General features: G+C 45.7%; 1 protein-coding gene across 1 annotated transcript in view; it reads left to right on the forward strand.

Annotated features, from left to right (window-relative positions):
* NBAS (NBAS subunit of NRZ tethering complex) overlaps window positions 1–16,674 on the forward strand; it is a 616,392-nt gene that overhangs the window by 374,050 nt on the left and 225,668 nt on the right. The gene's annotated exons all lie outside the window — the stretch shown is intronic.

A 16,674-nucleotide genomic window follows, 5' to 3' on the forward strand; every position in this document is an offset into this window, starting at 1 on the left:
ACCAGAGTCAACCAGTGCCGTATCTCAAGGCTAGTTTAATACCCCAGTGGGCCCAGTGCAATGTATTAAAATGGGCCCTCTATTTTAGCTCCTTTCTATGCCATCACCCTGCTGCTTCCATGCTCAAGTGTTTTGGAAGCTAAAAAGCTAATAAACAGATATATCCGTCTTCCTCACACTCTCTGTTCACTTCTAGGCCCAGCACTTATATCCCCTTTTCCTTCCGAAGGGGATATAATTTGCATACTTTTTCTCAGGGACCATGTGTGTACGACTCTTTACACCTGCTGCATCTCTAAAAAGAGAACCAGTTCTATCCAATGGCAGTAAAATGTTATTGACCAGCATGGGATATAGACAAGGAGGCCATATACATCGTATCGAAATCGGATTCTTTGTAATTAAAGGGAATCTCTTCAAAAGACATGCTATAGCTCCTATACCCCTGATGATGCCAGAGTTCTGGTGAAACTAGTTGGGGGAGCTGGTCTTTTAGCAAAGAGCCTCATGTAGTCTATCTTGCAAAAGCTCATCGCGGACTTAGTTGATCTGGCAGCAATTATCACACCTGCTGGCAGTTTATGCAGAGATCTAATCACTTGCCATATCTTTAGCACATAGCCCTGTACTGCTGTTTGATAGCACACACCATTTGCAGCAAGTGTTAAGGCCCTTTTATACACAAAGCTAATCTTTCAAACGATTGAAAGATTTTTCGATCCATTTGCATAAAGTGTTAATGGCCATTAACACTTTATCATCTTCATTTGCATGTTAAAGGGCCTCCAGGAGCTGTTTGCAGACCCCATCCTGTGATCACATGCCCAGCTGCATTGTTCTGCTCACGACTGCAGGCAGATTACAATGTTATCTGCAGGCTCTGGTGGAGAACACAGCCTGTGGTCTACTGACAGATAATGTGTCTGCTTTATCTCTTTAGTAGCTGAACGTTGGATTTAAAGTTCACCTTAAAATCATCGTTCCAACGAAAAGCACCCGATGCCCGCTTTTACATGTAATGATCATCGTTCATTTTCGGTTGTTTGAACGAATTTTGAGCGAAAATTGTTACGTGTAAATGGGCCTTTAGTCGTGATCCTGATATGTGTGCGTAATCAGCAAGGCAGGATATTGCCTCTCTTAGACCGGTTTCGTCTATTGCATTACTTTCACTCACACTACATTGAAACTCTGATTTTTTTAAATTCCGTGCGTCTCTAATATATTTTATTACATATCAATAAAATTACTTTTTAAGGGGACCCAACTGGGGGTTTCACCTTATGGCAAAGGCTGTGGTGGGATTGGTTACAATTAAACCCTAGTGGGCCCTTGAGCCCCCCAAATTTTTGCCCACACAGACAGCCGAGCATGTAGTACATGGATGAGGTGGGTCCACCAGCGTGGGAGCTGCTCTTATATAGTGATTTAAGGAGCAGAAGACTCCTCTCTATGCCAACCATATGCTCATAAAGGATATGAACAGGGGTTTGGTTATGCAAGACAATCCCTTTAAGGAACCTTCCAGACTTAGTGTTTATTAGGTCTTCTCGACTGGTTCGGGGGTAGTTATGAGACAGTAGGATATTATGTTGTACTTCATGATAACTTCAAACGCACATGGTGTTTTCTCCTGTTGGCAGTGCCCATATGGCAGCACCCACTCACTGATTATTGCAGATATGCAGAATAACAATGTAACTTCTAGATGATGACTAATATGGGGGTATTCTGTTTCTCAGATATACCTGCAAAATCTCAATATTTCTGACCATTTTAGTTGCTACCTGGAGCGCTGTCAAAGTTATAACCGATCATCGGTGTGTTCCTTTACACTGATTGGCTACTTTATTAGAGAGAGTGGCCAGGGGCGTAGCTGAAGGCTCCAGGGCCAGAGTGTGAAAGTTAAGCTCCTAGCCCTTACCACACTTGATGACTGCTAGAGATACAGGTAACCAGGCATGTTGATCAATTCTGCAAAGATTAGGGTCTTAAGTTCCAAAACGCGTCCCCCCCCCCCCCCCCCCACACACACACCCTCCCCACCAGTACATCTCACAGGCACCGTATCTACAAGACAGCTTTTATAACAGTAGGCTTAAATAGATATGGTTATCCCAATATAATGCTGTCACCATATAATAGTCAGACAGCGGCCCTACACGGTGATGGGACCGTGTTTGCACAAGACAACTTGCACTGAAAATCTCTCTTTTTTTCCGGTCGATCGTTATCCCATGGGCCACTTCCAACCATACTTGGTGATCGGTGCTAGACTAGGACTTCACCGCCAGGGTTTTCTTATGTAACGGTATGGAGAGTATGCTGAGATATACCGAGGTGTGATCGAGGGAAAACATCCAGCAAAAGAGGATCCTGTGGACATAATCAGCTCGTAAATAAAAAGTAATCAAAGGGGGATGTCAGGAATCGTTCCGGCATACAAGTAGTGCACAGCCAAGCAAACTACAGCCGCATACAATGCGAGTGCTCCAACTAACATGTCTGAATGCACAACTCATGGTTCCTTAGCACAGATGGGCTACAGCAGCAGACGGCAAGATCCAGCACCATTGCTATCTAACAGAAAGAGAAAGACGACTCTAGGGTGCCGAAAAGAGCCACATTTGGATCACCGAGCAGTGGAAAAACATCTCCTGGTCAGAAGACTCCAGATTTCTGTTGCACCGTGCTGCTTGTAGGTCAGAATTTGTCACAAGCAGCATGAATCGATGACCCCTTCCTGTCAGCTGTACAGAATATGTCACCGTCATCTAATGTGCAGCAACTACAAGAAGCTTCTCGTCCACAGGGGCCGATATTCCTGCAGAGCAACTTCACCACCTAGTGGAATCTATACTGCGATGAATTGCTAAAGGCCAAAGGAGGTCCAATGGGCTACTGGATGAGTCTCTAATAAAGTGGCCGTTCAGTGTACATCACAATGAGGTAGCATCTTGACAATAATTTCTACAGGGCTCTGCAATATGACTGCATCAATAGATGGCTATATCTCATCAGTGCAGAATATGCTGGCGCTACAGATGTAGCAATCGCTAACATGACCGCTGCATCATGACAACTCGATTCCCAGCTAGTATTATGCCGTAGTCACGTTATCGTAACGCGTAAATGTCAAGTTAACATTTGCTACATCTGTAAGAAGAAGCAATGTATTCGTCTTTTAGCCTTTTTGATACATCAATTTTCTATATTCTAGCGTGGATCCTATCTGGAAATTAAATTGCTGCCTCGCTACAATATCAGTTCCCGACTAATCCTTCATCCTCTGAATAGCTCCATTCCATGACCTCTCTCCATTTGGTTTTCTTAATGAACTGTTCCATTCCAGAAAAAACCTATAATATATCGCCAGAATAAATAATGTAGGGAAATATATCACAAAGCTATTTTCCTAGCAGGATTTTTTTCTCTCCTCCCTCTCTTACAATGACCATAAATCCTCGCAGTGAAACTCTATTAGGTGACCTATGGTAGCCGAACTCTAACTACAAATCCCGGTAATACACTTGTCTTCATCAAGCCCCATCCATCCGGTGTCTATACATCGTCCACTAGCCAATAATGTCCGGACTAGTAATTTCATTACCACGAGTCGGCAGTACAAGCCAATGAAGGATTACCCAACGCATCGCACCTCTCAATAATGGGCATGAATGAGCGGAGCTGTAGAAGGAGACGATGTTCAGATAAGGACGCCTCCCCGGCTGTTCTACATGGAAAGGCTGCAACACCGCCGCTTTGATATGTGAAGGGTTATGCGTGAAGCTGGACAATTTTCTTGGCAGGCCGCCTGCTGCTTGGTGATAAGCTGAACCTGGAACATCTCGGTGCAAATGATCAGCGGTGGCAAAAGCGGGTGAAGATTGGGGGCACCGATGAGTTTAAGCTGCAACTTAAAAATTCTTTATTTTTTTTTTTTTATATCTGTCTGAAGACGAGCTTATGGATCTCGGGAAATTCTTTTACTTGGAGTCCTCAGAATAATGACTGTATATATGATTTACTGTGTCCAGTGTGCTTTTAACCTCTTAAAGGGGTCGGGCCAGAATTGCAAGGCATCTCCTATCCACATAGTGAATAAGTTGCTGATTGGTGGGGTACTCACTGCTGAGACCCCCCCCCCCCCCACCAGTCCTGAGAACCGGTATCCTTTGCCCCCCTGTTTAAGTCATTGCTGGGATGCTTTTCCCATCTGCAGTGATGTCACTGTCAACGGAACCGTTGGCCAAGCATGTGCGGTCGGCGCTCCATTAATGTAATTAGGGCTGACTTTAATACCCAAGTGCTATCTCCGAAGTCCCATTGAAAATAAGTGAAGCTCTTGCAAGACCAGCGCTCCATTTATTCTCCTCCTCACTGTATGGGGGCTGCAATTAGCGAGGAGGACTGAAGACATGGGACCGACCACTCGTCAGCTAGTTATCCCCTATCATAACCCTTTTAATGAGCAGAGTGCTCATTAATCTATAAAGTCTGGGTGGGATTCTCATAGTTTGCTATCAGAAAATATGTGGGTGTGTAATATTATTTTTCTCTAATTTTTATAATTCAGGTTGTATGTGTGTTTGTCAAAATTGTGAACTTTGTAATGGCAGTGAAAGGGTTAAAGAGGACCCATCATGTCTACCGTCATGCCTGTGTTAGTCCATACTTGCATTCTTCACGAAATTTGGGAGGTTTGGTAGAATGCCGCACTGTGCTGTTCCTCTGTTACTCCTCTTGGAAATGTATGATAACGTTGAGAATGACAGCTATTGCTCATGTTGTGCCCATGCACACTCTGGCATTGCCCCCTCAGTGCTCATAGTGGATGACTGTGTAGGGGCACACACTATGGACAAGAAGAATGGAAATACCCGCTTATCAATGTAGCAATATATTTCCAGGAGGAATAAGAGAGGAACGGCACAAAGCAGTGCTCTAAGAAACCTTCCAAATTGCAATTTCATAGCAACTGACATGTCAGGGGAGCTGAGAGTTCCTCTGCATTCTCATGCATTGTGTGCAGCTACCAGTCATAGGGAATGATGGGGCTGCAGTGAATGTAGTAGCGGTGCGGGGCTCTGCTGCCCATTGTATGTTCCGTCCGTACTGCTTGCAGAAAGGGGTCTATAGAAGTGATCTCGGATGACGTACGTATAATACTGCAGATATAGCATTGGGTTTGTGCGGAGGTAATAGCTGTACAACAGTCTATGCAAAGCTGGCTGCGCTACTGTAGGGTCCATGGAAGTTTTCCTTAATTTTCCATGCTGTTTCTTCACCCGTCCATCGCATCGATTTGAGCAGAGAACACTGAAAGAACTTTAGGCCTTTTTTAATAAACCTGCCCAAGGGTCAGTTTACACGTAGCAGAAATACTGCAGCGGAATCCACAGCGTTCCCACCACTGATGCCGAATGTGGCTTTAAATTAGCTGACTTCATCCTGCCGCTCCTCTCACATCGCAATCAGCAGCCCTCGAATCCCTCACACAAATCCCTATGTGCCCACTTTTACGTCGGCCGTACAGCGGCAGGACTTTTAGAGCATGTTCGCACGGCTTCTTTTATTTCAGATCCGTGTCAGATTTTTCCAATGGGGATCTGACACTTGGGGCTTATTATCACGAGCTATATGGTATGATATGGTATGATATTAGCTATATATATTAAAAAAACAACAAATATATATATATATATATATATATATATATGTATATGTATATAATAAAATTTTTATTTTAGCATTTTTTTAGTTGAGGGCCCCCTTGTGGTCACCGTTGACAGGGACATATAGTACATCCATCCGCTGTGCAGTCCTATACAATTTGTTGCATGATATAAACACTGGCTTATACAGGCCATGAACAATCCGCAGGATTCTTTAGAAGCGACCATACTTCTGCATGAGCTCATAGAAGCGAGCAAGAATTCCTTCGTGCCCCAATGTACCATATGTATAATATAATATAAGCAAAGCCCGGCACACCATGAGCTGCAGGAGGGCGTCTGCTTGGTAGTCTGTTCAGGGACTCACTTCTATACTGCTGTCATACGTGACTTGTCAGGTGCCAAAGTGACTTCTAGGTTATAATGTGTCTTAATTGGGTGATCAGAACACTATTGATCTTCCAGTCCATTTAATTCCGTCAAGATCAACAGTTCTCATCAGCAAGTGTCAGCAGAAAGACACCATCACCCGCTGCACAGATACTTTTCTTATTTTTCTAAATTGCTGGGAGTGCAGGGTGTAATGAGCAGGCGTCTGTCCTACTATATAACGAGGCTGCCCGATATAATGCACAACCCATCAGCTCTACTCGCTTGCATCCCCCCTTGTTGTCGCATTTTCTCAGAACCCTGCGCCGTTCCTCCGTTATCATTAATGGAAATGTTTTGAATACATTTACAATTGGGATTTAATGTCCCCTTTGTCAGCAGAGCTGTGAATAATATGACCCAACACAGCCGACACTGTCCAGTCAATGGAGACATACCTGGATTAATGGGAAGAGAGGGGAAGATTGTGCTTCTTATTGGCCGCATTTTGCTAGCTTTTTTTACATGAATACAACAGCAGAACCAAGCTGTTAATATAAATACAGGACCAGAACCAAGTTTAAAATATCAATACAGCACCAGAACCAAGCTTATAACATAAATGCAGCACCAGAACCAAGCTCAGTACAAACATACAATACCAGAACCAAGCTCAGTACAAACATACAATACCAGAACCAAGCTGATAACATAAATGCAATACGAGAACCAAGTCTAGAACATAAATACAGCACCGCAACCAAGTTCAAAATACAAATACAGCACTAGAAGCAAGCTCATAATATAAATGCAATACCAGAACCAAGCACATAACTTAAATGCAGCCACAGAACAAAGTTCATAACATAAACACAACAGCATATCTAAGCAGTTGTGGAGTGGCCAATGAGCTGACAGCAGCATGTCAGAAACATTCTTGGGTAGGAGACGGAGCCATGAGAAGGAGCATCCATGTAGCTTCAAAAGATGCTGCCGCACATAGGAGGATGATCACCTGTCAAGGCATACTTAAGCGATACGATCACCTCCCGCCTACATCTACCTGGTACACCCCACCCTGTATACAACTGGTCATTGTCCTACACGATCACATGGGTTGCATGTCGCTGCAGCCGGCCATGGAGGAGGAAACGCAGCCGCATGATAAGTTATGGATATGGTCCTGCAGCAATCGAACCGTGACTCAAAGCACACGTTGGGTGATACAGTACGGCACCTGAGGCCTCAAGCAGGCTGCCATTGCACCATGTCTCTCCCCTTCTGCACTAACCAATCTAATGACTCCCAGTTCACGCCTTCCTTGTGTGAAGGTTTTCCATCTCTGCCTCTTCTATCTGACACAAAACTACATGAAGGCCTCTTCCAGCTTTTATTGTCCAGGCATCTTTGGCTCCTCACTTTTACTCCATAAATCCCCAATGACACCCCAGATTTCCCTCTAACGCAGCCAAAATTACCTTATGCTAGCTATAGTGGCCACCATGAATCCAACAAGACCCAATATGTTAACGACAATGCCCTTCATAATAGCCACAAGACCCTTTATGAGCCCAATCCGCAATTACCTCCTGCATAGGGTGGGCTTCTTGTTTTCTTCCTGCAAACATTGTATCCCTGCCTTGTTATCCCTTTCAATGTATCCTTGTCCTGCGTATACCTCTACAAGTAAGAGTGTGAAGACCACCTAGCAATGGCCCTAGACTCATCGCCTCGATGCACGACACAGCAATGTGTCCTGCCTACTGATATATGCCTATGCCTATTGCCAACGGTGCTGGCTGACAGGCAGCAGCATAACCATCTACATCCGCTGTCAGCAGTGACGCCGATGTCGGGGACTTGTCATACATCTTTAAAGCATTCTCTCACAAGTTGAGTAGCCGTGTCATTCGATGAGGTCTTTCGAGGTGGTCATGGGCGTTCGATCCACAAGTTGCCCTATAGAACTTTGCAGATCTAAGCCTTTCCCTGATCTCCTTGTTTCAGACTCGCACTCCGTCCTGTTTCTTTATTTATCGCCCGCTCCTCTTATCTCGCCACGCTGCAGATTTTCCCTATGCTGATTTTTATTCTAGTTTCCTTTCTTCATATCGAATGTAAGACAAAAAAAAACCCTTACCTGTAGACGCCAATTAGTCCGGCACCTGCTGTGCAGAAAATCTGGTTTGAGCCGAGCTCACTTCCCACTGAATTCCCAGTTTACTTGAGTGTATTTTAAGAAATGTTTTATTAGCACCTAGCCTGCTTTCCCGCCTTTGTCGCTTCCATTGTTTTCCTAGAATATATAGGTTTTTGTAGCGTTCCGTCTTCTATCAGAATAAGGAAATATTGGACGGAGAACGTGAGAAGTTTGATGGCGACCTGAGCTATGTAGGCACTTTGGATTGGAGGGGGTCTGACCTCTGGGAGTCCCAATGATTCGGAGAATGAAGGGCAGCAGCGCTGGTGAGAACTGTGTCCCGTTCGCGGTATTTTTCCGCACAACGATGCACTCAACCACTTAAAAAAAAAGAGCTGTGTGCGCAGCGAGTGGCCAGGGTGCTACTATGCAGGGAAAAATAGTGAAGGGGCTTCATTCCCGGGATTGATGGTGGGTTCTTGGCTGCTAGTAATATGGCATCACTTATAACTATAGGTCTACTTCTTCAACCCCGTAGAGAAAAGCCATATGTGTTTTATGGCGGCTACTAAGGGGGTCATAGGCTAGACCACTGTAAGAACACAATGGCCTAGTCTAAAGCTGGAATGGAAATCCTATGCCCTGAATAGCTGGGGCTCGGCAGTCTGTTCACAGCTGGGCTTCTGCTCTAATAGCTGACAATTGAGGAACCTTTTTATAACCTGCTTTTTTTAACCCTTTCTATGTTATCGATTGCTGTTCAATCACTTATGTATTGCAGGGTAGTATATGTCCGACAGACAAAAAACACCGTAAAAAGTGATTAAAAAAAAATAGGTGTAACCCAAAATGATACAAATTGAAACAGCTCACCCCGCAAAACAAAAAAAAACAAACCTCACATTGGGGAAAATAAAAATGCTATGAGCCGAGGAATGTGGCAATGCAAATACAATTTTTTTTCTTTAAAGAGGTTATGAATAGGGATGAGCGAGCGTACTCGGAAAAGCACTACTCGCTCGAGTAATTTGCTTTATCCGAGTATCGCTGTGCTCGTCTCTGAAGATTCGGGTGCCGGCACGGAGCGGGGAGCTGCAGGGGAGAGCGGGGAGGAACGGAGGGGAGATCTTTCTCTCCCTCTCTCCCGCCCACTCTCCCCTGCTCCCCGCTGCGACTCACCTGTCAGCCGCAGCGGCCCCCGAATCTTCAGGGACGAGCACAGCGATACTCGGATAAAGCAAATTACTCGAGCGAGTAGTGCTTTTCCGAGTACGCTCGCTCATCTCTAGTTATGAATATAGAATAAGTCGCCGGTCAGTGGGGTTTTACAACTGAGACCCCCGCCAAACTGGAGAACGGAGTTCTTGTGTCCCTCATCATCCTCACTATAGGTTTACTGCACCCCCGGAGACTGGCCAGGCATGCTCACTAGCGCTCCATTCACTTTCAATAGGACTGCAGAGAAAGCTGAGCAGGTACCACTTGGCTATTTCTGTCCTCACCTTTGAAATTAATGGAGCATTGACCGAATATGTGCAGCCAATACTTGGTTCAGAATGACGTCACTGCAGTAACAGAAGAGCGGGACACGGGAGTCCCATTCTCCAGATCAGCGGGGGTCTCAGCGGTGAGCCTTCCACCAATCAGCAAGTTATCCCCTCCCATGTGTATTCCCCCTCTGTTTCACCTATCTGTGTATGGGCAGCCTATAATCAGGACAAGTATGGGTTTTAAAGTAATGTTTCTATTCACTGACTGCAATTAAAATCTTGAAATAGTGCAGACCTGAAGCACAAGATATATTATAAAGTCGTGCAACGTTTAAAAGGGTTTTCCAGGACTTAACCATTGGCAACATATCCTCAGCACAGTTGATGGAAGAGGTCACGGCGCTCAGGTGAGCGCCGTAGTCTGTCCTCGGGCACGTGTGACGGCACGTTCATCCGTCACATGGCATGAGGGCAGATCACTCCCATCCACGTGAATAGGACTGAGCTACTAGGCCTGACACAGCCTCTATACAATGTACGGACCTGTGCATGGACTGAAGCGACCACACCGCTCACCCAAGCAACAGACCCTCCATCGGTCTTAAGGGGGTTTTCCAACATAGTCAGTAGGGGGACAAAACGTGTAGAAAATAGAAAAAGATACTACTAACCTCCCTGCTGCCGCCGCTGCTCCCGTCCTCTGGTCTTCTGTTAACTGCAGCCAATAGAAGGTCCGACATGAAGCCATTAGAAGCCCACCCACGTGACAAGTTTATGGGGTCTCCTAGCCTGGTGACGTTACCTGTCAGACGCCATGGCGCTGCAGTGATGGTCCAGCGCCATGTTGGGACCAGGGGGCCTGAAACTATTATTAAATTATCTTGGACAGCCCCTTTAACTATGCTTTGTTCCAGACAAGACCTTTAATTATGCCGTGAGTAGGCGTTATTTAAAAAACTCCTGGTGACATTGGCACTATCGACATTGGCACTATTGATCGGCAGGGGTGGTTATGTGCCATCACTGTGGCTGGTAATGGAAGACCACAGGGACAGATTAGAAAGGTGAATGTGTGACAATAGGAAGCTTTTAGCAAAATTCTGGGTTTAAAGGTGTCGGAAAATCCCTTTAAATATAGATGCTGTGGGGTTATCCGAGGTCTTCGCTCCATGCGCTAATCAGTGCTGCATTACACATCGGCTGCTGTATTATGAATGTGAATATTCTTTGCTATTTGGAACACGGCGGTACGGGAAGCGCCGGGACGGGTCAGGGCTGTTTACTTTCATATTCATTGTTAGAAGTTTTTGTGAGACATCAAACAAAGAATATCAAAGACGATTCCGATGATCTCGGAATAGAAATGAAGAAGCAGTCCTATCTCCGGTGATTCAGTAACAATTTTACGTGTCTATGCAAGGCCGCTCACCGGTATATGGGATTGTAGTCGCTGCGGAAGCTACCTATGGGTGGCGCTGTCTACTTTTAGGAACAACATCAGGATCAAAAGAGAAGTCAACTTTTTTTCCCCAAAGTATAACATCTGCTCCATGTCCGCCCAGTGGCTGTGCTTGGTATTGCAGCAGTCAATTCCCATTCTAGTGAATGTGTCATTGTCAGTCCGACCGGGAAAGAGTCACAATGATGCTGGAGGGCATATATCTGTGTGTTCAGTGTGTATTTGTGTGTATTAACGTGGCAGATACACTATATTTTATGCTGTAAATTTACATGTAGAAAATATGCAGAGCATTACAGCATGAACCAGGCGGATGGGATTTCGAGAAAAAGTCCACTTTGAAAGTTGACCTGTTGCATTTCTTCTAAGTTCACAGCGTGACCGTTTATGTCACGGATTGGTCACAGATTTGGTGCTGATATATTACCTTAAATCAGGGGTCCCCAACTCCAGTCCTCAGGGACCACCAACAGGTCATGTTTTCAGGATCTCCTATAGTAAGAACACCTGTGGCAATGTCTGAGGCACCAACAATAATTACATCACCTGTGCAATACTGAGGAAATCCTGAAAACATGACCTGTTGGCGGTCCCTGAGGACTTTCCCGGCTGTCCCGCTGTTCCAGGTGCCGTTTACGGCCAAGGCGGATGGCCACTGCCGTTTTCCAGCTACACTATGCACTGTTCTATAATTGGGCAGCAATAATCCCATGAGCAGCGGTGGCCAATCACAGAAGAGGTGTTGTGGATTCATAGTCCTAATGCTACCAATGCAGTGTGCCCGGAAACAGTGGAATGGAGAGACCACCATAGAGAACATCTACAGTTAATACAGAAGAGATGCTTTAAAGTGACCCCCTAGTCCCAGGACGAAGCTGTGCACAGAGATGGGAGGCAGGAGTTATATTAGTTACTGGCATCCTCTGTGCTTTTTATCTCAGACTTGCCCATTCCCAGACTCTTGTTTCTGACTTCAAAGATAGCCACCGCAGTCTTCTAACACTGTGCGTTGGTAGTGTGTACGTCTGCTTTCTGATTGGCCAGTGCTGCTCACATGATTAGCACTGGCCAATCAATGAGCAGTGTGAAGTACCTGAGACTACTGCTGCACAGTGTACATTGGGTACTTAAAAGATTGTGGTGGCCATCCTTGAAGTCCACCTGGGGCAACAATGCAAGGAATGGCCAGCAGGTAGTATATCCACTCCCACCCCCACCCCCACCCCCGATTCCCAATCCCTAGGCAGAGTTTTGTCCTGGAACCGGAAGGTCGCTTTAAGGCTTAAAGGGGTTGTCCAGTTACAAATTGACTTGTTAACATTATATACAAATGCACTAAAACGATAAAATTAACTATACTTGCCTGTCCTCAGCTTCAGCCATCCACAACTGTACACCCATGAATCTTTCGGTCCCCTGGAAGTCAGGTGACCACTACCTGCCAATCAGAGGCTGCAGCATCACTGTTCCGAGCTCCTGCCATCATGATGCCCAGGATGCCAGGAGAAGGGGCGGGCAGTGGTCATCTGACTCTCACTGTCAACACAGAGCGGGAGAATCATGGGCCTGCACTGCTGGATCGCCAGGGCTGAGGATGAGTTAATACAGTTTCTGTTATTGTTTTAACACTTTTGGACCTAATTTAGACAAGGCAATTTGTAAGCGGACAGCCCGTTCAAGTGGTGATAGAAGTGACAGGGAAGCATCGCAGGACACCTGGGAAAAGAGAAGTTGGGGATAAAACTAAATGCAGCATAAAAATGATCAACGATATGGAGGGCTTGCCAAACAAGGAAAGAATGAATCCTTCAGGATGTGATGAGTCTATTACAGAAGTCGCCAGGAACTTGTCATGCCAAGAAATGGTGTAATTTACATACAAATGGCCCCCGCCGCCATCTCTCTGCCGTTCATAATTCTGGATGACAATGATGCTAGTTTAATGAGTGTTTGGTGTATACAGGGAATCACGGTTGTAACAGGTTGGTAGAATATAGTGTATCCATGACTGTAGCGGTAACATATGCCCCAGTGTAGGGTGTCTGCTGTCTGTCTGAAAATAAGACCCTGTCTTATATTAAGTTTTGCCCAAAAAGAGGTGCTAGGTCTTATTTTCAGGGATGTCTTATTATACTTACATAGCAGGCTCAGTCCAGGTCCCTCACGCTGCTCTCCGGAGCCCCGATGCGGTTCCTGCAGTCCTCGGCCACTCATTCAAGATCAATTCCTGGTTATGGGATTTATAAATCCCACCTCCAGGAAGCAATGGCTATGATTGGTTCTTCAACCACTGCTCAGCCAATCATTGCAGTACTCGATGAACCAATGCAATGGCTGTAATTGGTTCATTAAGCGCTGCATTGATTAGTTGAGCAGCGGTCGAAGAACCAATCACAGCCATCACATTAGCTGAGCCGTGGTACTGATTGGCCAATTCACAATGTGGTGGCTGTGATTGGCTGAGCAGCGGTCGAAGAACCGATCAACGCAGTGCTCGATGAATCAATCACAGCCATTGCATTGGTTCATCGAGCGCTGCATTGATTGGTTGAGAAGCACTCAAGAACCAATCGGAGCCATCGCTTCCTGGAGGTGGGATTTATGAATCCTATAACCAGGAAGTGATCTTCTGTGGGCGGCCAAGGACTGCAAGAAGCGCGTTGGAGCTCTGGAGGGCAGTGGGAGTTACCTGGGCCAAGCCTGCTACGTAATCCTTTATTTTATTTAAATGTAATGCAACTAGGGCTTATTTTTGGGGTAGGGTTTATATTTCAAGCCTCTCCAAAAATCCTGAAAAATCAGGATAGAGCTTATTTGCAGGGCAGGTCTCATTTTCGGAAAGCAGTGTATAATATATCGACAGGGAAATGTGGGGCCAATGAGGTCCTTGGATGAACTTGAGCCATCAATGCATTGATAGAAATAACTCCGAACAATAGGAAAAGGCTGACAGAAAATGGAGCAGAAACAGAACTTCCCACCCTTCTTGGGCGCGATCAATGAGAAAACCCATTTTAGAATATGACCTGGGTCCCGCTCCCAACCCCTTCAGAAAATAGCTGATATTACCGGGCAAGACCCTGACCAGACAGATATTTTCCCTACAGCAGCAATGTAGTATTGCATGATGGTTGTTCAGATGAATGGCCATCAATATACAACAAGGCTGGCTCAAGAACGGAGCACACATCAAACACAAGGTCCGTGGGCTGAATGCGACCCCACTGCCCTGGTCTTGTGGCCTGCCAGCCATGCATTAAACCTTAAAGGGATTCTTCTCCGCATGCCAGCTTTGGTTCGGTGAGTCTGAGAACACTGAACTCTCCTGACCAGTGACATCAGAGGTGAGAGGTCAGCGGTCACAGACTCAGCAGCGGCTGCTGCAGGCAGGTTGATGGACAAGCCTACAGGGGTGCTGCCAGCCTCTGGCTGGTCCGCATCCCTGGGACTGCTATGGCGGTCACTATTACTACTGGGGACAATATAGGATGACTAAGGGGGTCACTATTACCACTAAAACCACTATGGGGGGTCATTATCACTACTATGGCGGTCACTATTACTACTGGGGACAATATAGGATGACTAAGGGGGTCACTATTACTACTAAAACCACTATGGGGGGTCATTATCACTACTATGGGGGTTACTATTGCGGCCCTATGGGGGTCACAATTAGGACTCGTATACACCGGCATAAGCACATTTCGATCATGCAAATACGCTGCATATTTGCACGAACAAAAGTCGCTTATACCTACCTTTTTGGATTACTCCGGCATGGTTTTATTTGCGCATGCACATTCACTTGAATGGCGTATTGCAGGGCGTAATGCACTCCAAAATAGGTCACGCCGCGGATTTTTTCACGCGATTACACACCGCGTGAAAAAATACGCTCATGTGATCGAACCCGTTAAAATCAGTGGGTTCTATGCACAGAAAGCAACATGTGCATCAATTAACAACTGGGTGCAGCGACTATTTTGAATCACCAGATAAGGGCCTCAGGAAAAGGCAGATTAGCTGCAGTGCAGGAATAAAGGAGGGCACCAGGTAATATAACACATTCCCCAAATCATTTGCCCCGGGATAAAATGAGCTACACACTGTGGACTGTGCAGGACCTTCTTTCATTTTAAAGGGTATGAAGCAAGAAACAAACACCAGACCCTACTGTCCTGGATGGCACTATAATGTCACTTAAGTTTCTGCTATGGGAAGAAGTAGAGGGGCACGAGTCATAGTGCCCATTGAAATCTATGAGAGCAGAGGGGAGAGCATGGATGGACAAAGGGCTCGGAGGTCCATGGACGATTGAGTGCATTGTGTTACTCAAGGTGATAATCCGGCCACGAGTAACGCAGTGCACGCTTTACATAGCGTTTCCATAGTGATTCTCTGCTCACAGAACTCAAATCGCGCCATGCTGCAATTTGCCGCAATTCTCTGCGGTGAGCCTATCTGTCAGCTCTCTTCTCTGCTCCCCAGCAGCGGAATATCACTAGCGATATTCTGCCTTGCCCGTGGACAGGGGGCCTAACACATAAATCCTGCTGCAGCTACTGGTGCATTGCCTGCTGCTGTTTATTCACATCATCACTGCTCAGTACTGCTCTCCGCTGTCTAACATGATGATGGTATATCTATCCATGTATCAGGCCGCTTTCTGACAAGCAGATGTGAAAGAAGCCTAAATAGTCCTTTGATGAAACTTTTTGTTCCCTGAGTTCATTCCTCTTGCTTTATCAACACCTCTGTTCGTGCAGCCGCCATGCCTTATGCCGTAATTACAACACCTACACCAGAGCGTAATAACAGTACCAAACTACATCCCGACCGCTTCGGATTAAGTAGTGTGTTTGTATTTGTCGCCTCATGCCCCTCTTAATGCACATTCAGCGCAGCAGAGATTCCACATTGTTATTTCAAGTATGCAAAGTGTGAGGCCTTTTTCTGCTGCTGTGAGTGGCCAGAACAATGCGCCATTGCGATAAGCATCCGCACCCCGTCACAATCTGCAACGCTTAATAGCAAAGCACCAGGGAGAAAGTTGTTTCCTTTAGGTTGTCATTCAGTGCCTAAACCTTAACCAATTGCCTTTAAATGGCCGTGTCGGGCTGAGACGTTAAGTATTTTATCTCCTGTAATTGGCGTCACTCAGTAAATATGGTTGCTGTGTGATTGTGTTATAGCAGGTAGCACATAACTGGAATTCTCAGGCTTTGCGGCATGTCATTTAAAGATGTGGGGGTAATCGCAGCTTATATCTCAATTTAGCCCCTAAACACTGCCGAACTTAATCCCTGGGAGAATTTCTGAACATGGTTTCTGGCTGTGAGGCGTTTTTCATCTCAACTTATGGGCGAATGCAGGACTGGAAAATCTTCCGCTGTAATTGAAACAGTTTTTATATATATATATAAACGAAGTCCAGCGTTTAAGGGGTTGTCCCGCGCCGAAACGGTTTTTGTTTTTTTTTCCCAACCCCCCCCCCCCGTTCGGCGCGAGACAACCCCGATGCAGGGGTTAAAAAAGATC

The sequence above is a fragment of the Eleutherodactylus coqui genome, chromosome 1 (assembly GCF_035609145.1).
Source record: "Eleutherodactylus coqui strain aEleCoq1 chromosome 1, aEleCoq1.hap1, whole genome shotgun sequence".
Taxonomy (NCBI): domain Eukaryota; kingdom Metazoa; phylum Chordata; class Amphibia; order Anura; family Eleutherodactylidae; genus Eleutherodactylus; species Eleutherodactylus coqui.